The sequence below is a fragment of the Eucyclogobius newberryi genome, unplaced genomic scaffold (assembly GCF_026437365.1).
Source record: "Eucyclogobius newberryi isolate DKJ021-1_F unplaced genomic scaffold, fEucNew1.0.hap1 SCAF_15, whole genome shotgun sequence".
Taxonomy (NCBI): Eukaryota; Metazoa; Chordata; class Actinopteri; order Gobiiformes; family Gobiidae; genus Eucyclogobius; species Eucyclogobius newberryi.
The window spans coordinates 23,977,639-24,005,583 of record NW_027315779.1 but is presented as its reverse complement, the minus strand read 5'-3'; the positions used below and the strand labels follow the sequence as shown (position 1 = coordinate 24,005,583).

The 27,945-nt window shown below is 41.7% G+C and overlaps 1 protein-coding gene across 4 annotated transcripts in view; it reads right to left on the bottom strand.

The window, feature by feature from the left end:
• Window positions 1-27,945, bottom strand: part of ntm (neurotrimin) — a 199,866-nt gene that overhangs the window by 42,836 nt on the left and 129,085 nt on the right. The gene's annotated exons all lie outside the window — the stretch shown is intronic.

Here is a 27,945-nt window from a genome sequence, read left to right as displayed (position 1 = left end):
TCCGACATGGGAACCAGCGCCTGAAGAACCTCCTAAAAGAACAGAGGACGGCTAGTGAACTCTTTCCATTCAATAAATAAAACTATTTTGAAGTGTTGCTCAGAAAGTCGTCCATCTTTTTTCGCTCGGTTGCCATTAATGTAGTACAAATATAAGAAGTACTTGACATTACGTTCCCTGAATTCCAATTTGAGTCGTGCACCTTTTGCATCATTCATTAAATAAGTCAATAAAACAATCCTGTAAATTCACAAATAAAAATAATAATGGCAATATTGTACTTACAATTTATCAGCCTCAATAAAGGGTAAATACATAACATAAATAGAGAATAATCTATAATAATACAAAGCTTAGTGACTTCTTAGTTCAACTCTAACTCCTAACCATAACCTTTTAAAGAACATTACTAAGCCTGAATCATTCTTAATAAACTATTTGTTCATTAAGTCTTTCGAGTTTCGTTAAGGATATTTAAGGTGTAGTTATTTTAAAGTGGTGCTGAAATTGTTTCAATCATATCGACTTTCATTTACACAATTTCCTTTCGTTTGACAGCGTTATGAGGACATTTAAGACTATTATTTTGTTTTAAATTGTTAAGGAGCAGAACAAGATCTCACGAGTTGTGCACATGTGATAATAATTTTCACCATTTATATCAGACAAAAGAGTTATGCTGTTGATTGTCGTTCTAACACCAATTAAGAAGCCGTTGTTCTAAAAACGTAGTGCTGCAATGACAGCATATTTAGTGAAATAAATAAGAAACAAAGTGAGGCCAAACTTGTGTACTGAGCCATACTATTTATTAATTAAAAAAACTATTGTCTTGTTCTCGCTTTTCCTCATTAAAAATATATACAATTGTGTTTTAAATTGTTAAATCCTGTGGCAACTATCCTAATGTCTCATCATTCTGAAACCCCTGGATAATGTGGCCAAAAGACAATTATCCATCTCTGTTTATTCATACTTAAGATGCTACTTACAAACCTGAAATAGGCCTAAATGTGTGTGATTCTTGTTCAGCAGTTAAAAGTTCAAGCTCCTGGACGTGTTCGAAATGCACAATGTGAACTGAATCTTGCAATTACATTTTATTCCCCCAGAATACATACATTTGTTTTAGAGCCTGTCGCCAGTTAGCGAGTTTTAAAGCTGAAAGCCATTCTTAAACCAAAACCGATTATTTTAAGATCTCTTCATCCCTTAGTGTCTTGCCTCTAGTGCCCTATAAATACTTGGGACCCGCAGAAGTCTCTGGGACGGGCCATCTGATAATGCCCAGGGTTAAACATAAAGCCAGTGGAGCAGCGTATAAGTTTAGAGAGGAAATATACTTGAACAGCCTCCAAGCAGCGCAAGCCAGTGCCCAGTGCTTAGATCAAGGTAGAATCTACTGTCATGATGCGAGTTTTATAGTTTAGTTCAAGTAAAACACAAAAAAATAATATTTGTCTTTCATTTTACAGGCATTTATATATGTTTAAAAAAAATTGTTATTTGGTCGTTTCCATAGAGATTGAGAAGTTTTATGCCATTTTGTGGAATAATCCAGGCAAATCAACAACTCTCCCTGGATAATAAAAGGTTTGTTAGGAAAAAATAATAATAATGTGATACTTTGCTGAAAACTCTGAGGAAATACTGAATTGTAATTTTGTTTTCAGATAGCACAAATGCAGTAAGATTGGTTTGATTAAAGGCGTAATGGAAAATTTTTCACCGATTTGAGAACTCAAGCTGAAGTGCGCATGCGGGAGTAAACAAACGCAACTAGACGCTCGTTTGTTTATTAGCGCGACGGATCACATCGCATCTCTCGTCTCCCGTAGATTTCCGTCTCTTCTGAGTCAGCTCGAACAGTCTTTCTCAGTCTTAATTTTGTCCCGTACACTGAGGGAACTATATTATGATAGATCCATGCGCTTAGACACAGGGAAACGTGCTGCTCATGGGGACGAGCCGCACGCTGCTGCAGGTGAGCGGTAGGTGCGTTTTATGATTGATACGTAGCAGGACTAATCGGCAGTCCACACCACGAGGAAATAAGACAGACTTAAAAAATCGTCCATTACGCCTATAAACAGTCCTATATTATGCATTAAACCTTTTTGAAATGCTTTTAGACATCTCGACCTTGGTGTTTGCAATTACATGTCTTAAAATTATGTATATAGAAAATGAGAAAAAATATTGATGTAAAGATAAACGATAAAACTAAATGGGGCAATTATTAAAACAAATTTTATTTAATATGATAATGCAAGCAATTATTTATTTTATTTATACAGGGAAATCCCAAAGTGAAAAATTATTTGCATTGCGTACCCTGTTAAAAACAAATTACAAATTAAACAAACAAACAAAATATGAACTTAAAATGGCAATTAAACATTCATTTTGAGGTTTGTTTGCGTGGTGACAAATCTATCGCGGTCGTCAACATAACAAAGGATAAATGTGTGGAACAAGATGTAGCAATCGTAAAAATATAAAAAGTAAGAATTGTAGAAAAAAAATAATAATAATTTGTGCATAATTCCAAAAATCCACCCCTACATTTTAAGTGCTTTATGATGTCACATTAACTTTTCTATAACATTCAAATTTGCGTTAAGGATAATTCAGACAATAATTAAATACAGACGAGGAAATAATGTTTTTTCATAATAAAACCCTCAACATCAATATTCATGTCCAGATTACCAATAAAAGGAAAACAAAATAAAACACTGCATAAACACAAGCCATTACACCGCCTAAACCACAAAAACAATGTTAATTCACAAATCTACAAACTCATAAGCCAAGTAAAGCACACAATTTGCAAAGGAACAAAAAAAAAGAAAAATCGCTTCAGTGAACATCAAGGGTTCATTCTGCAGCAATGAGACAGACCAGACCGGAGCTTTTATATTTTAGAGTGTTGCAATCCCGCCGCGGCAAACAATGTGGATATGTTACATCATCAAAAGGCGTCACAAGCACTAATACCATGCGCTATATGAAAAACAGTCACACGCCACAAGACATCACATCAGCCGGAGTTAGCGTGTCCGACTGGTTTTCGGTCACAGACGTCTGCACCGAGTTTATTTTCATTTTTTTTGTGCCACAACCTTCAAATCTCCTCTTATTGAAATTTGCGCCGTACTTTATTGCGAAAGTTTCCAGAGATCTATACCTGAACTCCAAAATAGAATAGAGGCTTGTTCGTGTTATAAACCTGCTTTGAGTTTGACAATAACTCTTTTGGAAATGGAGCTGAATAAAAGCGTTCACAGTTCACTTTTGATTTCATACAAAAGGACGCATGCTACAGCAACAGGAGACGCTGTATTGAATTGTATTGTATTGAATTGTATTGTATTGTATTGTATTCAGAAAATGTGAGGAATTGAATCAGCTTTTCATTCAATGCTATTATATTGTCAAGGGTTATCGGTTAAAGTATGGGTAAAAAAAACTTGTATAAACAGGAGGGGAAAAAAAATCTTTCCTGGATAGTTTGGTTTATGTATGTAATGTATGTATTTATTCATAATTATTTATATGTATTTATTTATGTATGTATTTATCTGATAGGGACATACAACATACACTGTCAAGTCAAATCACCCAGCCCTACTTCTAATGTCTCTCCTTTCACTATTCTTTCCCACTCTGTTATTTTCTTTGGTTAATTTCTGGTCCAAGTAGGCTCTCTCCAATCTAGCCAGCAGATGGGGCCCTAGGCAGGTGAAGCTGCAGGACTAATTGGGCAGGTATACAGGTGTGCAGGGTGAACAGGAGAGGACAAAGATGCACTGGTGAGTTGATTTGCTTGGGAAAATAGATTTATTTCAACTTAAACCTGCTCAAAAGGTATTTAATTTGGTTGGAGCAGTTACATGTTATATTTTCTAACTGTAAGAAGCAAAATCATTAGAGTAAAGTAGGTATAATTTTGGCCTCATCTTGGGTTTAGCAGCTTTTAAACTGAATAATTGTTTGCATTGGCATGTTCATTTATATTTAAGTTGTATGTAATGGAACATTTTATTTAATGGTTAATGTTGGGAAATAGTTGTTAACCTTAAAGCAATTTAGATAATTTAGGCCAAATTATGAAACTACTTAAAACAATGTATTTATTTATTAAAAACTGAAATAGTTAATTCTTTAAATTAAAAGACCATTATTTCTGTATGGAATGATTAAAAAGTATTAAAATACTATATTTCTGTAAAATGTTTAAAAGATAACCGGAATTAAGTGCATTATTTTTGCTTTTGTTTAAGGTTTTTGACCTGCTTCTGCTTCCGCTTCTGCTGTAACGAATACAAGTTTGAAGCCGAGTTAAGACTTGCGTCTCTTTCCTGGGTCTTTCAAGTTGGACCAGCATTCATCCCGGATAAACTTGACAGTCAAAACCCACATGAACTGGACTGTCAATAAAACCCATATAAACTTGACATACACCATGGTTAATTTGCATCCTTTTAACAGATCCAAATTCACTAAACGATCATGAGCTTTCTCAGGAGACCACATGGTTTTAAAATGTCAGTTTGGCCGCAGTTATTTTATTACTTGGTTTACGGATTTTTAAATGAAATATTGGGACCGCGCGCAGGGACAGACCCGCTCCGTCACAGACTTCCGCAGGAGTTTGGCGAGAAATTGCTTCACGCGCTCTTGTCTATGGACCGCTTTTTACATTTGATTTAATGCCATTTTGCTTTGTCGGCAGTACTTTAAAAAAAAAAAAGATAATTTTATTTTATATATATTGTATAAATCAATCTAAGTGCGGCGGCTCCGTAAAGCAAGTAATAAAATAACCATGGCCTTTGTTGTCTAAAACCTTGACCTGAAAAAAAAGAGTGTTTTAAAAATATTGAAAACAGAATCGAGAGTCAAGTGTATTCCTTATCAACATTGAGTTTGAGGTGTTTGCAGGGGCAAAAGTGCACACGAAACATGGTGCTTTTACAGTTTGTCTCGCTGTTCACTTTTGAATTGATCAAATCTGTAGTCACTTATAAACCTGAATGTAGAATACCTTATTTTTAACACTTTTTGATGAGATTTGATTAAAAAATAGCACTGGTGACCCGCCAAGCCCCTGCTCACAATGTGGCGACCTCTGCAGACTTTCAGAAGTGTTTCCTTTATTTACAGAATCAAAGATACATAAAGCTGCACTTCAACTTTGAGATAAAAAAAAAGGGCAGAGTTTGTTCATCTATGAGATTTAATTAATCTTGAAATCATAAATCTAATTCCATCTTCATTTATCCGTGCCTTTTGTAGCCATGAGTTTGAACCTTGACTTGGAGTACAATACTTCCAGTTCAATCTGACCTTTTTCACATAATGACATCAAAGTCTCATCCAACACTGATCAGCCAATTACAAATCGGTCAGGACCCCTGGAAGATTAGCATGTAAAATGAAAAATAAATTAGCGCGAGGCCATTATTTGCATTAGAGGTGAAATAAAAGAGGCCTTGTTCCCAAAGAACTCGATTACTCAAGAGCACCGATGAACTGTACTGTATATGAGACGGAGAGCAGACAGTTACACACTTTAACTACTGTCATTCATGGTGAAACAACCTTAAATAACCCTCTGTTTGAATACAACGTGACTCAATGAAAGAATGGCATAAGTTGCATGCAAAAATCAAGCATTTTTAGATTTTAGATTTTTAGATAGCATTTTAGAATAAAAGCTTGCTATAATGAATTTATAAAGTAGTGTCCCTTAACATTTCAGTCCTGTTTCTTATCTAGGCTTATGTTTATTATAGTTGTGGTGTTCTATTAAGAAAAAAAAAAAAGTATAGCACTAAGATAAAACAAGTCCACATTTATTTGTCTTTATTTACTTTCTATTTACATTCTTTAAATGTACTGTCTTTACTTTGATTATTGTAGACATGATTGTACTAGCTCCATATTGACTCCATATATAGTGCATTGTGTAATTGTGCAAGCTTTGTTTGTAACTATGTATGATTGCATTGTCCCTGTCAAATAAATAAATCAATAAATAAATAAAATAATAGAACCAGAATGCAGATATGAATAACAAAAGGAGCAGACGGATCAACAGGTTTAAGTGTATGTCTGTGTATATAATATCTGTAAGCGCGCTGCTCTGGACTCGCATAGTTTGCTCCGTTGAACATTTCCGCAGTGAAAAGCATGTTGCCCTCTATTCCTAATCCTAGTGGTTCTTACCTTGGCTTGAACAGCGTAAAACTGGTTCTTACACCTTTTATCCTTGTAAATCTTCTATAAATTGGTATATTTTTGGTCGGAAAAAATAACGTGTACTTACTAGATTTATTTACTATAACCTAATGACTCAATATTTTACTATACTGTGTTAGATTATTACGTAATTAGAAAAGCAAATGTGCTACTGCCCAACTAAAAAAGTAAGATACATGTGGGCCAGCCGAAAAGTTCACGCTTAACTTGAGGAAAAGACCACCGGCCCACAAACGGACGCTGTTGGGACGAGGACTGAAACGTTATTGCTTCAATGATTTGTTTGATTTACATATTTAATTTTAGAACAGCATGAGCGCACAGAACTACTTTAGGCGATTGTTTCTCACGAAGCTCGTTCACGCACGCCGGTTACCCCCCACGAGTCCGAAGGTTCGCTAGTCCGAAGGTTTTAAAGGTTCACTAGTCCGAAGGTTCACTGGTACGAAAGTTCCTCATAGGGTTAAAGTGAAGGTGCAAACGGCATTGAGATGTAGTCAGTCTGTAAAATGTGCACAAAGCACGAAGACACGCACTGGGGCTCGGCACGTTTAATGTACCAGCTGCTCACAGGTGGCACCCCAAGTTGTACTGAGTATATGAAAATAACAAGGGAACATCTCGAATCCTCCGCTTTATGCCCTCATTTGATCATAAGAAATATGTGTGATCAGAATCCTCCGCTTTATGCCTTCATTTGATCATAAGTATAGAAATACACGTGATTCGATCACCGTAGGATTGGTAGTCAAAAAGGAAATTCAGCTGGCCAAGACGGGAGTGTCTACAGAGCCGCGGAGCGCGGCCGAAACTGCTGGACTATTTGAGTTAATTCATTCATTAATAATACGATAAGGAGCTCAGGCTATGCACAGAAACGTCTTAAAAGCCAATGTGTGGGGCAAAGGGAGGCGAGGAGAGCCCGCTGCACGGAGACACACCTTCGGACCAGTGAACCTTCGGACCAGTGAACCTTCGGACCAGTGAACCTTCGGACCAGTGAACCTTCGGACTCATGGGCAGCCACCCGCACGGCACCTGCAGCGACTAAAGCACAACAGTGTCATATTGTGTCATATTTTAAACTTAAACACAAGTTTTGTTGTGTGCGAGAACACAGAGGGCCGCGATGATGAAACAGAAAGTTGAGCTAAACATGCAAAATGACTATGTTTAGTATTTTTGTAAAGTAAAGTAAAGAAAGTCTCCTAAAATGCCACTTCCTTTTCTCAAACTGTCTTCGACTTTAGGCCGTCTGAACTTCTAAAACACAGTGGATTGATCCAACAGTTCAAATTCCGTCTGCACGCCTCACATTTATTCGATTTTATTTTATTTTTTGTCTGACAGATCTGTCCAAGCCATTGTTTTGTCATTTCCCTTTTCAAAGCAGTGACGCGTCTCTTCTTTAACACGTGGAGACTGTCGTTTGAAGAGCTGCAACAATAGCGCGTCGGCTGCGCTTTAGCTCATCTTACATCCGACCTGCTCGAACAAGACAAAATGTGAATGAATAATTTATGGGATGTCAGATTAATCCCCGTTTACCCTCGCGGAATGACAAAGCCGCGCGGATAGTTTGTCAGCGCTGTTTGTGTTTCGCGGCAAAGTAAAAAGCCAAGGTGCTACTTTTGTTTAAGCATTTCAAATCAATGAGTTCAGTACAAAGGATCGTGAAAATGAGTGCCCAAACATAGACTTCTCACGAAAACAAATGCCCAGAGATGGAAAACAAATGTGCACGACTTGACATTTAGATTTCTAATACAGGAATCATTTCAATATCATGATGCCATTTTAGTATTGTCAGTGAAGTTCCAACCGTGATGAGTTTGAAGGACCAAAAACGATTGTGAACCATGAATAAAGAACATGTTTGTGAAAAGAGAGTGAATACGTTTCTCTACACTTCTTCAGTTCCGCTGACAGAGAACTGGAAAGTCACTGCATGTCATCAGTCTGAAGGGAGGTGCTAACAACACTGAAAATAACACCAGGTTGTTAGTTATGTCTGTGGAACTACTCTAATGTGTGAAACTGTTACTCAAGTCATATTTTGCATGATCGTTCATGACCAAGACAAGTTCCTATGTTGTGTTCCTAATTTTGTTCATTGACAATGGCAATAAATCCTTTCTGATTCTAATGGGTCATCCTAAAATAAGACAGTATACTCTGCCTTATTGTTTCCTTTGTTTTGCTTTAGGCCTGAAGATGGAGTTGTCAATGTGTGACAGGTTGTACTTTAGACATCTGGTCATTTCTATTCAGGGATTGTCTTTCCTGACAATATACTATATCCTCTTTGAAGCCTTTGCCAGGATCTGAACTTTACTATCTTCAAAGGATGGGTTTGTGGTTTTGAGATGGAGATGCACAGCAGACGGTGGTCCTGAGCAGATCTCCTCAGCAGATCTCCTGAGCAGATCTCCTGAGCAGATCTCCTGAGCAGATCTCCTGAGCAGATGCTGGTATATTCTCATATGCTGCTGAGGGCCTCAGTCGGCCAAAGCAGAAAACTATCAGAGGAACTGGAGAAGTGACTTGGATGAATGACGAAACTCTTAAAACCTTTGTCCAATTAACATAATTCAGTTTTCTTTCTGGATGTCTGAATGACAAATTAATTGCCCTTTTTATTGATCCATCAAAGGCTTTCGATCCTCAGCTTTGATCGATCAAATCAAACTTAATTCTCTATTTACATATATTGATCATCTTTGTGTCGATCTGTCAAATGTCAAGTACCATTTTTATGCAGATGATATGGTACTTTACTGTTGCTAAACCTCAATGGAACAGGCCATTGAGTCTTTACAGTCCACTTTCTCTGTGGATGGTGCATCCTAGGTCAAAATTCCTGAAGTTAAATGATTTCAGGAAAAAAAAACTAAAGCTATGGTATGATTATGGACGCGTATTAACAGAGGGTGTCCCTCTGATTAAGACCTCTCAGGGAAAGTTTATTGAGTTTGTCTGAAATTCTAAATACCTTGGTTTCATTCTATCCAGACCAAGGCATGGCAACATTTCCAAGTTTTCATCATTCTAAAACCCAAGGATATGATTTTTTTTTTTTTTTTTTTTTTAAATATGATTGCATGTAATCAAAATGAAAGGGTGTAAACTGTAAACACCTTGAGAATTGTCTCCTCTTTTAAATTTGACAAAAGACAAAGCAGCAGAGGATGAAGTAAACGGAACCAATTTGCGGAAGGTGTATGGACTAAGAATTTAAATAAACATCATTCTAACATGGTAGAAATATTATAACATGGTAAAAATGTTGCCTGTGGAGAGCTTACGAGATCTTTATTTCCTGGCTTTGATAAAGTTCCACTTCAGGAAAGCATTCTACAATAAGTTTTACAGAGTTGAGAGTTCTCCTTTAGAAAGTTTTGCAAGTATGGGACAAACTTTAACTCCTCTCTCAAAAAGACTGCTCCCAGTACCCATAAAACATGAGTCTCCAAACTTCTAGGACTGGCAGAACTGGAAAAGGGTTCTCAAAAGATGGTGGACTATTATTAAACGGAGCTCAGGATGAGAAGTGATCGCACGCTAAACCATCCATCCATCTTCTGCCGCTTTATCCGGGGCCGGGTCGCGGGGGCAGCAGTCTGAGCAGGGACTCCCAGACTTCCTTCTCCCCAGACACTTCCTCTAACTCCTCCGGGGGGATCCCGAGGCGTTCCCAGGCCAGCCGAGAGACATAGTCTCTCCAGCGTGTCCTGGGTCTTCCCCGGGGCCTCTTCCCGGTGGGACATTCCTGAAACACCTCCCGAGGGAGGCGCCCAGGAGGCTCCGAAACAGATGCCCGAGCCACCTCAGCTGGCTCCTCTCGACGTGGAGGAGCAGCGGCTCTACTCCGAGCTCCCCCCGTGTGGCCGAGCTCCTCACCTTATCTCTAAGGGAGCGCCCAGCCACACGGCGGAGGAAACTCATTTCGACCGCTTGTATCCGCGATCTTGTTCTTTCGGTCACTACCCAGAGCTCATGACCATAGGTGAGGGTAGGAACGTAGACCGACCGGTAAATAGAGAGCTTTGCCTTTCGGCTCAGCTCCCTCTTTACCACAACGGTCCGATGCAGCGACTGCATCACTGCAGCCGCTGCACCGATCCGCCTGTCGATCTCACGCTCCATCCTTCCCTCACTCGTGAACAAGACCCCGAGATACTTGAACTCCTCCACTTGGGGCAAGGACACCCCACCCACCTGGAGAGGGCAAGCCACCTTTTTCCGGTCGAGAACCATGGCCTCGGATTTGGAGGTGCTGATTCTCATCCCAGCCGCTTCACACTCGGCTGCAAACCGTCCCAGTGCATGTTGCAGGTCCGGGTTTGATGGAGCCATCAGGACAACATCGTCTGCAAACAGCAGAGATGAGATCCTGTGGTCCCCAAACCGGACACCCTCCGACCCCTGACTGCGCCTAGAAATTCTGTCCATAAAAATTATGAACAGAACCGGTGACAAAGGGCAGCCCTGGCGGAGTCCAACATGCACTGGGAACAGGTCTGACTTACTGCCGGCAATGCGAACACAGCTCCTGCTCCGGTCATACAGGGACCGGACAGCCCTGAGCAAAGGGCCCCGGACCCCGTACTCCCGGAGCACCCCCCAAAGGACACCCCGAGGGACACGGTCGAAAGCCTTCTCCAGATCCACAAAGCACATGTGGACTGGTTGGGCAAACTCCCATGAGGTCCAGTGTTCCACGACCGGGACGAAAACCACTCTGCTCCTCCTGAATCCGAGGTTCGACTATCGGTCGGATTCTCCTCTCCAGTACCTTGGAATAGACCTTACCCGGGAGGCTGAGGAGTGTGATCCCTCTGTAGTTGGAACACACCCTCCGGTCCCCCTTCTTGAACAGAGGGACCACCAACCCGGTCTGCCAGTCCAGAGGCACGGTCCCCGAACGCCACGCGATGTTGCAGAGACGTGTCAACCAAGACAGTCCTACAACATCCAGATACTTTAGGTACTCAGGGCGGATCTCATCCACCCCCGGAGCCCTGCCACCGAGGAGTTTGCGAACAACCTCAGTGACTTCAGCTTGGGTGATGGATGAGCCAGCCTCCGAGTCCCCGGTCTCTACTTCCTCTTCGGAAGACGTGACTGAGGGATTAAGGAGATCCTCAAAGTATTCCTTCCACCGTCCGACGACATCCCCAGTTGAGGTCAGCAGGCCTCCACCAGCACCGTAAACGGTGTTGGTGAGACACTGCTTCCCCCTCCTGAGGCGCCGGACGGTTTGCCAGAATTTCTTTGGTGCCGACCGATAGTCCTCCTCCATGGCCTCCCCGAACTCCTCCCAGGCCCGGGTTTTTGCCTCTGCGACAGCACGAGCCGCGGCTCGCTTGGTCTGCCGATACCCGTCGATGACCTCCGGAGACCTACAAGCCAGAATGGCCTGATAGGCCTCCTTCTTCAGTCTGACGGCATCCCTTACTTCCGGTGTCCACCACTGGGTTCGGGGGTTGCCGCCACGACAGGCACCGGAGACCTTGCGACCACAACTCCGAGCAGCCGCATCAACAATGGAGGCGGAGAACATGGTCCACTCGGACTCAATGTCCCCAACCTCCCCCGGGACATGGGAGAAGCTCTCCCGGAGGTGTGAGTTGAAGTGCGAGTTTACTGACAGAGGGCTCCACTAGACGTTCCCAACAGACCCTCACAATGCGCTTGGGTCTGCCAAGTCTGTCCGGCTTCCTCCTCCGCCAGCGGATCCAACTCACCACCAGGTGGTGATCGGTTGACAACTCTGCCCCTCTCTTCACCCGAGTGTCCAAGACACGCGGCCGGAGGTCTGATGACACGACAACAAAGTCGATCATTGACCTCCGGCCTAGGGTGTCCTGGTGCCATGTGCACTGATGGACACCCTTGTGCTTGAACATGGTGTTCGTTATGGACAATCCGTGGCTAGCACAGAAGTCCAATAACTGAACACCGCTCGGGTTCAGATCGGGGAAGCCGTTCTTCCCGATCACCCCTCTCCAGGTGTCACTGTCATTGCCCACGTGGGCGTTGAAGTCCCCCAGTAGAACAACGGAGTCCCCGGTCGGTGCACTGTCCAGTACCCCTCCCAAGGACTCCAAGAAGGCCGGGTACTCTGCACTGCTGTTCGGCCCGTAGGCCGCCACAACAGTGAGAGACCTGTCCCCCACCCGAAGGCGGAGGGACGCGACCCTCTCGTTCACCGGGGTAAACTCCAACACGTGGCGGCTGAGCTGAGGGGCTATAAGCAAGCCCACACCAGCCCGCCGCCTCTCCCCGCGGGCAACACCAGAGAAGTGGAGCGTCCAGCCCCTCTCGAGGAGATGGGTGCCAGAGCCCAAACTGTGCGTGGAGGTGAGGCCGACTATATCTAGTCGGTATCGCTCAACCTCCCGCACAAGCTCAGGCTCTTTCCCCCCCAGCGAGGTGACATTCCATGTCCCCAGAGTTAGTCTCTGTCTGGAGATCTGGTCGCCGAGGCCCCTGCCGTCGACTGCCGCCCAGATCTCTCTGCACCGGCCCCTTATGGATCCTCCTGCGGGTGGTGGGCCCACGGGAGGGCGGCCCCACGTCGCTCTTTCGGGCTGTGCTCGGCCGGGCCCCGTGGGGTAAGACCCGGCCACCAGGCGCTCGCCATGGAGCACCCATCCTCCGGGCGACGTAAACGGCCTTGTTCGTGTCGTCGTCATAAGAGGCTTCTGAACCGATCTTTGTCTGACCCGTCACCTAGGACCTGTTTGCCTTGGGAGACCCTACCAGGGGCATGAAGCCCCCGACAACATAGCTCCCAGGATCATTCGGGCACTCAAACCCCTCCACCACGTTAAGGTGTCGGTTCAAGATGTCGCTAAACTAATCAGAGCCAAATTTGTCTATAAAAAAATTGTGGATTCCTGTCAAGATGTTTTCTGTCTGTCAGTCTTAGTTAATTTTGTGTCACTCAAGCTCAAAGTTTGGCTATTTCTGGCATGGAACGTGTTTGATTAAAGTGGGTGGTTTAATGAAAAGTGCTGAACAAAAAATATGACAACCACATTTTTTGTTATGATTTTTTTTTTTTGTGTGTGCGTACTTTTTAATTAACAATAAAGGGCCACTTTATCATAATGCAAAGGCAACTTTTCTGGTGAATGGTCCGCTGTGCCTCCATGTGTCTCCATGGAAATCTTTTGCCAAGATTGTTGCACACTACGGCATTAAAACTATAGCTTTCATTTATTCTATAACAGGTGTGTTTATTGCGAAAACAAACACGTAGAAATACATTCATACATTCTTTCTGTGTGTGGGCTTGCCTCTGCACAGATCTGCCCTGTAACTTGACCCCGGCCAGAGAAGTTACATAATACATCTTTAACTTTCTTTTCACAATGCTATGGGAGGTGTGGAACTCATGAATATGCTACTCGAAGGACAGTTAGCAGTGTGTTGTAGTCATCAGTTTGAGGGAGAACATCCCAGTTGCTTGCACATGTGCTGCGACCAAACCACTTGGCCAGCCTGCATCGGTTTCAACCATTAAATGGATGGGATCTACAAAAGGCTCATTATGGCAGATCACCAACCATCTTACACTGTCAATCGTATCAGCACCATAACATTCTCAAATCCTGGCCATGATTCTGATTCTGATTCAAGCTCATCTGTGACTCCTCCAGTGTACTCAGACAACCGCTAAATATTAGCCACAGATGGTGCATCCATTTCCTGGCACACTTTTCAAACAACAATCATTTCTGTGTGCTTTTGCTGTCAGCACATCTTGTTATTTTAGGAACATTTTGGGTATCCATTTTCAATTCCGGCAGCACAAAGCCGTTGCCAGTTCCACAATTGTAGTCTGTTTTGGCACACCATGTCTTCCGTTGAGGAAAGGTCAAATGGAAAGCTATCATTCAACAACTCTGCGGAAATTCACTAGCCTATTGTTGAGGGGGAAAACGATTCACTTTTGCTGGCCTTTGGACCTGGATAAACGTTCTGAATTTCACCTGAGAGGCGAAGGGAAAAGGAAATCAGGCGAGCGCTAGCAACGGGTCAGAAACTGTCCATCGAAACAGCAAGGAAACTCGTTACGGCTCAGCTACGTTTTAGCCTTCAGCATTAATGAGCGTACAGTAACGGGGTTGAATAGAGGAAGTCATCAATAGACGGCAACACACAAGTCCCTCATTATTGCCCAGTGCATGCAGGCTCCAGGCGCAGACAGACACAAAACAGTTTATCGTGACACTGTCTTATCACGTATTCAAAAGCAGAGCAATCGCATCTGTACTAATGAAGCTCGGAATGGAGTTGACACCAAGAAGCAACAGCAAATTGGAGACTTTTGTCGCCCTAGAGTTTGGGGTAAGAAGACAACTTGAAAGCAGTCTGGAAATGCTGTCTGCACAACAAAACAAATGAATTGGTAGTGAAATGTCCAACTTCAAGGGCCAGACTGACTTCATGAAATAAATGGATTTGAGCAGGTCAGGTCAGTAAGTCGAAGCACAACATTTAAATTGTCTGAGGCATGTGTGATGCTATCGGCGACTGTTTACCTTGTGTGCAGAAGATATAGGTTTCAGTTTCGGAAAAGAAGTCCTGAAAATGTTGCATGTAACATGAAGCTGAGACCCAGTCCTGTCGTGTCCCGGGGCAACACTCTCTAGTAACACATTCTAGTCACAGCAGGTCCGGTTGCAACAGGAAGAGCATCCAAATGAAAATCTTTAAAAGTCTTTAAGCTGGTTCATTATAATTAGGAGATTGCTTCTGAAAAGAATTAAAGAATTAAAAAGAATAAACAAACCTCTGTAGGAATACAAAACTTTTGCAGCTGAAATGTGTCTTTTTATCGCTATAGGCAAAAAATAACGTCTTACTTTATATAACAAAGATTTCATGCAGAAAAAATTAAATGAAAACAGTTTTTTTTCATTGATTTATGGCTTTATGATTTATTTACGTTTATTTAACCAGACCTCTTTTTCAAGCGTGACCTTGGTCAAAGTGAAAAATATGACAGCACACAAATCTTAAACAAAACATTTACAATAAAGAGACATTTAAGGGCAAATAAAAACAGAATGTATTGGAATTTCTTTCTTTGTTTTTTTTAAAATAGCTCAAACCCCTAAGTGAACACCAGTTCTCCCAACCCCAAGTCCGCTTGAAGGACGTTCCCAGCTGCAGGAGCAGCATAGGAAAAAGCTCTCTTGCATAAGGTATACTATGCATTAGGCGTGAGTGCGGAGCATAAGAACTTACTTATTTGAGTCTTGTCAGAATGATGATTCTGACTCTAGAAATATATATAACTTGCACTTATTATTGGAAAGAACACATTACATTAAAAAAAAAAAAGCTTCAGGCAAAAACTTCACTTCAAGTAGAACTTGCTTGACACTTTTCACAGTGAACAAACACACTCCTCCTGGTCCTATATCTCCCTCAGTGTTTTACAGCCTGTCATTGTTTCTCCTGTGCACGCTGATAAACACAGGTCATTTTCATTCTCACTCAGTGTTACTGTCAGAGCAGATCATCTCCTCAGATTACCGTGACTTTGCCGAAGTGAACATGGTTGCCCGCGGATACACTATCTATAAAAGCAAATATGTTGCATGTGCATTCATATTTCGAACCTAATCTTTGCTAACATACAGCCAGGCCTCCCACCCACTGCGATTCAGCAGATTAGCGGGGATAGTGTGACAACTTGTATTTTCAGCATAGATAAGCCGTGACCCCAACTTCCTCTATATGGAAATGGTATAGAACCGTCAAGCTTTAATGCATAGGAACATCACAAGTGAATAAAGCTATACAAATATAATGATACACATTAGCTGTGTATACATTTCCACACTGTGTTATATCAATATGTTTTCAGATTTAAATAATAATCCACGACTACTATTGTTTTTTTCAGCATTTGCAAAGGTAAAAGTCAAACGATCACAATGAAACACCATAGTCAATCTGATATCTATAACCGGGAGACAGAGTTGACCTAAATCATGTCAGTAGCTGGCAGCAGATACAGCAGTGCTAGAAGCTCATCCTGCCTCCGTAATACTGCTTCATTCATGTACAGTCGTATGCAAGTGTCTAATTATGTCTTCACGATGACTTCCAAACAAGCTCTCTGTCCTGAGTATGCCCAATGCAAGGTTCAAAAGCAAAGGATATAAATAGAAATGAAGACATCAGAGATAAACATAGTTAGATTGATATTTAGCACTCAGAGTTTAGTCTGGGAATACTCTCATTGAAAGAGATTGAAAGACGGCGGATCATTCTGTCAATTACCTCAAGCACTAAAGCAAGTTGCTATATCCTCTTGGTTAATTTAGTTCAGAGCAAAGCATGTCTTTTCCAATCCAAAAATGCTTAAAGTACTCTTCTCCTTTTAGTCATTAGTAGTCTGTATTTCTGCGAAGTCAATAGAAGCCTTTGTACACCCATTAGCGTTGCCATGTTTGTTTTGGTTTGTTTTTTGCGCCTTTTCCTTATGCTCAAACCATGCTGTCCTGTGATTGGTCTGATGTGTCCAATCTTACAGCAGTAATGGTTCAAGATTCATTCTAATGAGTTTGAAAACTCACAAATATCCCAAGAATGTATATTGTTGCACAGGCATTTTATTATTTACGGAGGCCCCATATTCAAATATTTAAAATAAAAATGTATCTGGCCTGACTCAGTTAAAACAAAGTCTGTATGCCTTTTTAAAAGTAGCATCAGCGGATGGTCTATGCTGGGGTTCACGAGATGTTTTGGACGCATTCAGGGAGGTAACAAGGAGGTAACAACGATGTCACAAGGACACGAGGAAAGATGACAGAGAGGTCAGCCTTTCTGTCATGTGGAAATCCAAAATTATACATTAAAAAAACAGTATCCCTAATATATTACAACCACAACGTAACTTGTTATCTTCTAAAATACAAGCAATAATAACAATGAAAATCTGCAGCACCAACTTTTCAAACTCCAACTACAATGTCAAAATTTGACAGTAATCATTTTCCATAGTGGCTCCTTTGTTTGGTGATGGCATTTTTGAAAAGGGGAGGATTGGCGGCCGTTCTTCTGCGGCCTTACATGGTGTGAATAGGAGCTTTTGTCCACTGAAAATCTTTCCGTCCTTGTGGATGTACTAGCACTGGCGCTGATGGACCAACAGCTCACAGACCTCTGACTCTGCTTTATTACATTCTACAAAAGATTCGGAGGAGAGGCAGAAGGCAAACGTCCGAGCAGTGCACTGTGTGTCGGAGTATTTCTAAAAATATCTAAGGATAATTCAAGATAGGGTTAAAACTAAGCTTGGCTACCTCATTACACAGTTTTACTCAACTTTACAAAGAGTTTAATTTTGCATTCCAGGTGTAAAAGTAAAACATACAGAGTCCTTGTGGTATTTTCTCTTCCATCCGGTTGCAGAGCCTCGGTAGTTATAAATGCAATGTCATGCTCTGTTATGTTAATGTTTCTAATGTCTAGAGCAGGGGTGGGCTCTAGGTATCTGTCTGCACTTGTATCCTTAATAAATATAACGTGAAATGAATTAAATAATAGATTCAATAGCCTATATTTGACAGAAATGTGATATTTTATGTGATATTTGATTTTTTTTTATTTGATTTTTAACACCAATGATCCGCTTCCAAATTTACTCTCCATGTTCACGCTGCAATTTACACTCCTATTTTAGTCTAGTCTAGTCTAATCTAGTTGTATTTCTAGTTCATGATTCTGCTTTAATAGTCTCGTGAAGCCGCTCTAGCCCAGTGAAGAGCAGACAGTGTGTACTACATAATGAATGAAGTCATCTGGATCCAACTTGATGAGTGTTTATGATTGGGCAGGATTCCAGGAACCCACTGGTGAAGCTGCGGAGCTATCAGAACCCTGTGATCAAATGTTCACACACTGCCAGCTCTGTAATGAACTCACAAATAACTGCTCGACTCATCCACAAAAATGAGCAGAAATGAACTTAAGACACAACTTTCAATTTCATACTGTGCATTAATTAGCCCACAATAGTTGAGAGCACAAAACAAATTCCAGTTGCATTTATTATGTAATTACACTGTAATTATGCCATATTTGCCATTGTATTTAGAGTGTAATGATGCCACACTTATTTTAAAGATGTTGTAGTTACACTCTGATAGAACTTTGTGATTACTGTTTACTTATACTTAATTCACAGTCTAATTGCAGTTCAATTGCACTGTAATAACAATGTACTTTTGCTTACTTGTGATCGAAAGCCAAAAAGTAACCGTTACCAACTAAATCTGGCATGTTTTTAGGCAGCAGTGCAAAACGGCCATATAAAAATTAGCCAAAATACTGTCAAAAAGTAAACAAAAGCACCGTGGAACAACGCTGGTAAATACAATTATCACTCTGTGGTTTCTAATACTTTTGAATGAACTAAATGTAGTATTCAGCGAATTAAGGCGCATTACTTGTACGTGTTTGGTCATGATTTTAGCCGACTTTACTCTCGATGTAGGCTTGATTTGGCTTTGTTTTAGTCCTGGTTTATCCCTGGCCTTGTTCATGTTTAGTCCTGGTTTATCCCTGGCCTTGTTCATGTTTAGTCCTGGTTTATCCCTGGCCTTGTACATGTTTAGTCCTGGTTTATCCCTGGCCTTGTTCATGTTTAGTCCTGATTTATCCCTGGCGTTGTTCATGTTTAGTCCTGGTTTATCCCTGGCCTTGTTCATGTTTAGTCCTGATTTATCCCTGGCCTTGTAAGTGTTTAGTCCTGATTTATCCCTGGCCTTGTTCATGTTTAGTCCTGATTTATCCCTGGCCTTGTTCATGTTTAGTCCTGGTTTAGCTCTGGCCTTGTTCATGTTTAGTCCTGATTTATCCCTGGCCTTGTACATGTTTAGTCCTGATTTATCCCTGGCCTTGTTCATGTTTAGTCCTGGTTTAGCTCTGGCCTTGTTCGTGTTTAGTCCTGATTTATCCCTGGCCTTGTTCATGTTTAGTCCTGGTTTATCCCTGGCCTTGTTCATGTTTAGTCCTGATTTATCCCTGGCCTTGTTCATGTTTAGTCCTGGTTTATCCCTGGCCTTGTTCATGTTTAGTCCTGATTTATCCCTGGCCTTGTTCGTGTTTAGTCCTGATTTATCCCTGGCCTTGTTCATGTTTAGTCCTGGTTTAGCTCTGGCCTTGTTCATGTTTAGTCCTGATTTATCCCTGGCCTTGTTCGTGTTTAGTCCTGATTTATCCCTGGCCTTGTTCATGTTTAGTCCTGATTTATCCCTGGCCTTGTTCGTGTTTAGTCCTGATTTATCCCTGGCCTTGTAAGTGTTTAGTCCTGATTTATCCCTGGCCTTGTAAGTGTTTAGTCCTGATTTATCCCTGGCCTTGTAAGTGTTTAGTCCTGATTTATCCCTGGCCTTGTTCGTGTTTAGTCCTGATTTATCCCTGGCCTTGTTCATGTTTAGTCCTGGTTTAGCTCTGGCCTTGTTCATGTTTAGTCCTGATTTATCCCTGGCCTTGTTCGTGTTTAGTCCTGATTTATCCCTGGCCTTGTTCATGTTTAGTCCTGGTTTATCCCTGGCCTTGTTCATGTTTAGTCCTGATTTATCCCTGGCCTTGTTCGTGTTTAGTCCTGATTTATCCCTGGCCTTGTTCATGTTTAGTCCTGGTTTAGCTCTGGCCTTGTTCATGTTTAGTCCTGATTTATCCCTGGCCTTGTTCGTGTTTAGTCCTGATTTATCCCTGGCCTTGTTCATGTTTAGTCCTGATTTATCCCTGGCCTTGTTCGTGTTTAGTCCTGATTTATCCCTGGCCTTGTAAGTGTTTAGTCCTGATTTATCCCTGGCCTTGTAAGTGTTTAGTCCTGATTTATCCCTGGCCTTGTAAGTGTTTAGTCCTGATTTATCCCTGGCCTTGTTCGTGTTTAGTCCTGATTTATCCCTGGCCTTGTTCATGTTTAGTCCTGGTTTAGCTCTGGCCTTGTTCATGTTTAGTCCTGATTTATCCCTGGCCTTGTTCGTGTTTAGTCCTGATTTATCCCTGGCCTTGTTCATGTTTAGTCCTGGTTTAGCTCTGGCCTTGTTCGTGTTTAGTCCTGATTTATCCCTGGCCCTGGCCTTGTACATGTTTAGTCCTGGGTTTATTCTTGGTTTAGTTGCAATTTGACAATTTGTGTTTATGCCAGTGAGACTCTCCATTGGCTTAACTTGAGACTAGCTGAAAATTGTACCGTATTTTCCAGACTACAAGTCGCACCTTTTTTAATTGTTTTGGCCGGGGTGCGACTTATACTTATATTAATACTTATATACTTATACTCCAGAGTGACTATTATGTGATATTCACACTTGCAACTTTATTTCATACTCCGGTGCAACTTATATATGTTTTTTTCTTCTTCTCTATTATGCATTTTTTGCCTGGTGAGACTTACACTCCGGTGCGACTTATAGTCCGGAAAATACGGTAATTGCATGAATGACATTTCCATTCTAGTCTAGTGTCAAAACAACCATGCTCGACTATAATTTCAGATTTTTAATGCATTTGCTAGTATAATATTTCCCATATCCTCATAACTACTAAGTTGCAACTCTGACATTAAAATCTCATGACGGACTCTATTTAGATAGGAGATGAATTAGGAATAAATTAGCATTCATATTACACATTGGTGGTGACAATTTAGCTGGATGAGATTGCTCTGAGAGTGCTGGTAACCGAAAGGATTTCCAGTTTATTGAGTGCGGCCCCCCCACACACATACTCCACTGTAATAATGTGTTCTCAATAACACAGGCTTCTCATTGGAGCCAGCGCATATGAAGACCGACTGAGCGACGGCGAGGCTCATACTCTGCCATAGATTTTTTTGTAGACAGTCCTCAAATGTCAGCATTCGGGATTTAGTTTGCTGTATTTTATTGATATTAATTTTAAATGGATTAGTAAATTGGGGAGGGGGAAATGGTCGCCATATAACCTCATCATGTCTGTCGATTTAAGACAGGCATGTCCAAACTATGACCCGGGGGCCAAATGCGGCCCTTAGACACATTTTTGTTGGCCCTTCTGCTTCCTGCTAAGTTGATCCAAACAACAAGAAGCAGTAGGTTTTACTGTAAAATTGGAAAGATTGAGCATTTTGATGTTATACCAACCTAATATTAAAGAGGCTCATCCAAACTATGTCAAATGCAAAATTTTGAATGAATCACTTTGTCATTCAACAAATTTGATATTGTCAGGTTGTTTGTGGCCCTTTGCCCTGGATAAGTTTCAGTGAAAAAAGTTTGGACACCCCTGATTTAAGATATGAGCAGAACGTTCGATGAATCTGCTGTGTGCAAAAACTGGATAAAATGTAGTACTGTCTATGTTCATATTGGCAGCCACGTTTCTCTCCGTCAGCCTCAAGGCATCTGTGGCCTTTTGAAGTGTTTTTGAAAGTGCACTGTCACTTTTTCTGGTGGAAGACAGGCCTGTCACAATATAGTAACCATATCTACTGAAATGATGGATGAAACTTTATTTTGGGGAACACAATATTTATGGTGTGTACCTTTCTTTGCAGTAGTGGGGACATTTGTTTTATTTGTTAGATCTAAAAGGTCAAATATGTGACTTCAATTACTTATTACAGACACTTCTATTTGTTTTTCAGTGGAAAAAAGTGTACTTCAAAGTTTGACAAGCCTCGATACATCACTTGTCTCCCTGAAGAGGTAATTGTTTTGCCCGAAATGTTCCACAGATAGCTTGGATTTATTTCATAAAGTTTTATCGCTTTTGTTACTTCGAACAGGCCCGCCTCTCCACAGACATGACATGTAACTTGGCGTGGTGACACTATCTGCTTACTCCATGTAGGCAATTTCCATATCTTGTCAAAGCAATGAAGTCCTCATGGAGACAAGCAGGTGGTAGACCGTTCACCAGGTTACGCAAGGTTCTACTTTATAATAGTTGCACCATGATTAGCCTTAATAAAGCATGAACAACAACTTAATTCATAATAAACAAATGGTTTATTTAGGCTTAGTAACTACTTAATTAAAAGTTGAGACACACTGACTCTCTTGAGTTTAGAATCAAATTTAAACTAACCCTCCTCCTGACTTACAAAGCCATAAATGACATGGCCCATCTGACCTCAAGGATGCTATAGTACCATATCATCCAAACAGAGCTCTTTGCTCTCTAAATGCTGGCCTTCTGGTGGTCCCAAGAGTCTCTAAAAGCACAGTAGGAGGTAGAGCGTTTAGCTCCCAAGCTCCTGTGTTATGGAATCAGCTCCTGTCCATGTTAAAGAGGCCGACACAGTCTCTTCATTTAAGACCAGACTTAAAACGTTCCTCTTTGAAAGCGCTTATGGTCAGGCCAGTTAGGAACAGAAATATCTTACCCACACTGCCCTAGGAGCAACTATCCTGAGGGCAGTCTGTGCACAATCCTCTGCTTCTGACTACCTCTCCTATCAACAATATTGAATATTTGATTTCACCTGTGTCTGTTCATTGCTGTTCACATATTTTTCTCCTTCTTCCACTCCTCTCAGGGGTTTCAGACACTGCTGATGCTGCTCCAGTAATGACTGCACCTAAGGTCTCACCCCATCCCACGACCCTGTCCTGTGGACCCAGATGCTCCTCATCTGCCGGGATGAACTCTCTTTTCTGCAAATGAACATCTGAAGCCTGTCCGTCTGTGGGAGTCGCATCTCTCCTTCACTGTTTTTTTTTTTTTTAGTTTTTCATCGCCGAGTGTCTAAGGACAAGGGATGCTGGAACAGTTATCCATTTGCTATTCAGTTATTCCTGTGGACATTGTTTAATCTGAGGCAACTGCTGTGGTTATTTTGGGCGTTACAAAATAAATTTAATTGAAAAGGTTAGGAGTTAGGGTATTAAATAGACACTAAGCCGGAATCTTTTTTTAATAAACCGGATGTTCATTATTAAATAAGTCTCTGTTAATTGGTCTAATAAAAGTGTTGTTAATATAAAGTGTTAGCCCCAATATTTTAAGTTTAATCTGTGATGCCACCACAACCTTCAGTTAAAAAAATAAATAAAAAATAGATGACTGCCAGGTTACAACACATATTTGCATTACTCTGAATGTATCCACGAAGTATTTCCAGATTGTTTCCACGGTAATACTTTCCCGATACTATAAGCGTGTGTGCAGTGGTCAGAGGGACACTGGAGGTTGCTGCACACCTGCTCCGCTCTGCCCTCTGGAGCTGACCTGCTTCCACATGCACACACTGTAACCAATATCATATAATGAATATACATGACGTGCTTATGATGAGAAAGGCTTTTCATATGTAGGGACTTTGTGTATGACTTTTGTTTTCTACTTTTGCTGTGATGAGTTTAGATGTATTATTCATTTTTAAACATTACTTTTTTGACAGTGTTGTGGCGTATTATAATAGTGTTGTAAGGGTTGATGCTGAGCTGATGCTGATATTGTTTTGTAAAAGGAAAGAGAAGATGGTGGGTGTGGTAGAGGTTAAGCGGTAGCGCTGAAGAATTTTGGCAACATATGTAATTGCAATTTTCAGATAGATTTGTGAATTATGTTTTACTGACACTTGAACTACTAAATTAATCCAAGAATCATAACTCAACTACAGGGTTTGCAGCTTTTATACTTACTAAGACAAGATCCTTTATTGTTTGTAGTCTTTGTGATTTGCTCATTTAGAGCATCCATAGTGTGATTTGGATAGTGATATTTCTTGCAGCCCTAGTATGTGGTGTGTAGAGAGAATAGATTATCTGTTCAACAATTACATAGAATGTAAAGCTGTTTATAATGTAGGTGTAGAAATTGCCTATTCAAATTATGACAATGATGATAATTGTAAGTTCTATTTGTCGGTTCTAGTGTTCTCGTGTCATGTAATGTTTGTACTCTTATTGCTCTTACAAACTGGTGCTCGTCTCACTTTAGAGCTTGGAGCAGGTCTTCTCCCTCCAGTTCTCCTCTTTGACTTTGTGCATATAAAACAAGCAGTGTTTTCTGTGTCATTAGGCCTCAAACATTGTACCCGCCTCTCACACACATAAGCCAGTCTCAGGATCCAAACATCTGCTATTCCCCATTAACCCCACCTAACGGAGTGGAAGAGCAACACCCCTCCCTTCCTCCGCTCCTTGAGCAAGGCACTTAGGTTCTAATTGCTCCAGTGGAGCACTGAATGAGGAAATGAGATTCAGCACCAGAGAGCACATGCTCAGCTTTGTTCGCTTATGCCCTCGTGTGCTGCGCTAAGGAATAACACAGGCATCCATCACTTCATCATCCGCCCCACAGCACACACATTTACACACAGGGATAGAGCAGCGGGACAGAGAGACAGCAAAGAGACAGAAAGACAGCACAAACACAGAGACAGAATGACAGCCTAGAGACCATACAGAGACAGAGAGAGACATCACAGCAGAGACAGAGAGAGACATCACAGCAGAGACAGAAAGACAGCCAAGATACCATACAGAGACAGAGCGAGACATCACAGCAGAGACAGAAAGACAGCACAGTCAAAGAGACTTAGAGAAAGAGAGCAGATTGAAAGAAGACAGAACAAAAGAGAAGAAAGCAAACGAGAGAGCACAGAAACATATAGAGGGAGAGAAAAGAGGGAGAAAACACAAAGACAGAGAGAGAGACAGCACAGAGATGGAAAGAGACAGCACTGACACATCAAGAGACAGAGAAAGAGACATTATAAAGACGGATAGAGACAGCGCAGAGACAGAGAGACGGCACAGACTAAGATACATAGAGAAAGAGAGCAGATTGACAGAAGACAGAACAAAAGAGAAGAAAGCAAACGAGAGAGCACAGAAACAGAAAAAGGGAGAGATAAAGAGAGAAAAGAGAGAGACAACACAAAGACAGAGAAAGACAGCACAGAGATAGAGAGAGACAGCACTGAGACAGAGAGACAGCACTGACACAAAGAGAGACAGAGAAAGCGAGATCACAGAGACGGATAGAGACAGCACAAGGATAGAAAGAGAGACAAAGGGGACACATCGAGAGACAGATAGAGACAGCACAAGGATAAAAAGAGACAGCTCAGACACCAGTGACAAAAAGAGGCAGCAAAGGGACAGAGACACAGACATAGGCAGACATTTTTAGAAGAGAGACACAGACACAAACACATAGAAAACCCACAGAGACAGACGACAGGTCCAAACCTACTACGGGGGCATGTGAGGCTGTGAGGGGAGCAGGAGAACAGGGAGCAGGCGGAGGAGGAGCTTCTGCATAAGAAAACGTTACACAACAGCTACCCCTAGCTCTGAACACACAGAAAGTCTGAGCAACACTTGGCAAAAATACTGACTCAAAACCATTACAGGAGCTGATTTAGCGCAAAGACCGTCCAACATTTTGTTTCTGGCATGAATTTCAACCTCGCTTTACACTGGGTTTGGTGCTGGTTTAGTCCTGTGTTGTCCTGGTTCAGTTGTCATGCAAATTTCTCCCCATTTTCCCAATTTTTTTTCAGTTTCAATTTGCTATTATTATTTCATCCCTTGTAGCCATGTAAGTAGTTAGCTTGTTGGCTAACTAGCAGGGGGAGAAAAAGGACACTATTCAAGAGGTTCATATGTTGATTATCTGGTTTTCAACTATTGTTTAATTGTTTTTCTTTGTCTAAATGTCAAGTACAAATGAAATATTGACTACAGCAATTAGATTGATGAATTGATGCTTTGTGTAATGACACTATTTCCTGTCAAGATGATGAGGAAATGCCACATCAGCCTATTTCCCTATTATTTTTAGACTGCATCCATCCATCCATTTTCTACCGCTTGTTCCCTTTCGGGGTCGCGGGAGCCTATCCCAGTGACTTTGGGCCTTAGGCTGGGTACATCCTGGACAGTGGCCAACTCGTCGCAGGGTTAACACACAGACATAGACATTACAGACAGCCATTCACTCTCACATTCATTCACTAGGGCCAATTTAGAGTCACCAATTTTGCCTAACACAAGCATGTCTTTGGACGGTGGGAGGAGCCGGAGAACCCACGGTAACACGGGGAGAACATGCAGACTCCACCCAGAGAGATCATGTGATGTTGGTCTGGTCCGGGAATCAAACCCATGATCTCCTTCTTGGGAGGCAAGAGCGCTAACCGCCTTTGCCACCGTGCACGCCGCTTTTAGACTGCATTGTATTACAAATTGAACCTAATCTTTATAGTAATGTTAGTGACAAGCTCCAGTCTCCTGCTATATTTGTCCAACTACACAAATAATCTGACACCCCAACAGCGTATGTTGTACCACTATATCACAATTATGAACTGCAATGCAATGACGGGTGAGGAATTTGGAGGAGACATTTCTGTTACGCCTCCAGTTAAATGTGGGAGGAACCAAATACTCCTACAGTCAAATGTGGACAATGGATAATGCAGCGTGTGAGAGGATGTGGGAGGGTAAATGGAAAGGATGAAGTGGTGACTGAGCAATGGGACGATTCCTGTCCCCCGCATGTTCTGACGGGGTGAGATTTACCCGAGGACCTTGGGTAAATTGTGATAATTACAAGCGTTACAAGCCATTTGGGTGCGCTAAGCAGAAATGTTCAATGGTGCCCGCAGGCCCCCCAACCCACTATGAAGGTAAATAATGAGTGTAAAATTATCAGCAACTCAAGTTTATCATAAGAGCCCCCCACAGTCCCTTAATATCCTTGCTCCGCCCCTTCTCCTGCTCTTCTTTTGGACAGATTGAGGCTCTAGAAGACACTGCAGGCTGCAAACTATGTAAACTATTGATGTTTCCTGTTGCATTTATGAAAAACACGATTCAGACATTTGTAAGAAGTTGAACCCCTTTGGGTTTGCGCACGCCGCAGTGTCAGCTCTACGGTTTGCCGTGCCAGCTGGATGTGTCACATGTCTTGTTTCATTCCCTCTTTTTCACAGTTTTTCAGTTTTCACTTGAATATGAAGCCAATTTTGATCATCTATTGACTGTTTTGCTCCTTGTGGTTCATAGAATGTGTAGGTGTTGGCAAGCTGTGCACCTGATCTCTCTGCGTCTGTTTAAACTGTGGCTTGTGAGAGAGAGCGGCGATACTCGAGTACGAGTTAGTTTTAACTTGATAAACTAAAGACAGACTATGCCTTCTCTAGCCTCACAGTTTAATTGCAAAGAGAATCATGCAGCTGCTGTACAAATAACCTATTCTTCATTCAATCCAAACTGCCTGTTCAGGCTGGTCCCCCTCTGGGCATGATGCCCCACACACTGTGCGTTATGTAATGGGAGCGGCAGCACTGGCCCATGTCTGTGAAAAATGTCTATAAACATTCCCCTGAATTTTACCTACTGTATTTCAGAAAACTCAGAGGTCTTCAGGCAATTCTAGGCTAGGTTTTAGTCTGTAAATTGTATATAAATTGTTGACCTGGAAGTACAACCCTGTTGTCGCGGCAACAGAGGAGCAAGCAGCATGAAGGCTCTTCAAGAAAGTTTAAATGCCTTTGGTTTAGAGCTTGGATTGAGGACCTGCGTCAGCGTGAATGGATTAAAAGATAGAAAATATGTCAGTTTCAAGAAATCTGATCATGCGGATGTGTGTTTAGTCATCCACATTGGAGCTTACATTTTACAGACGTGCCTGGGT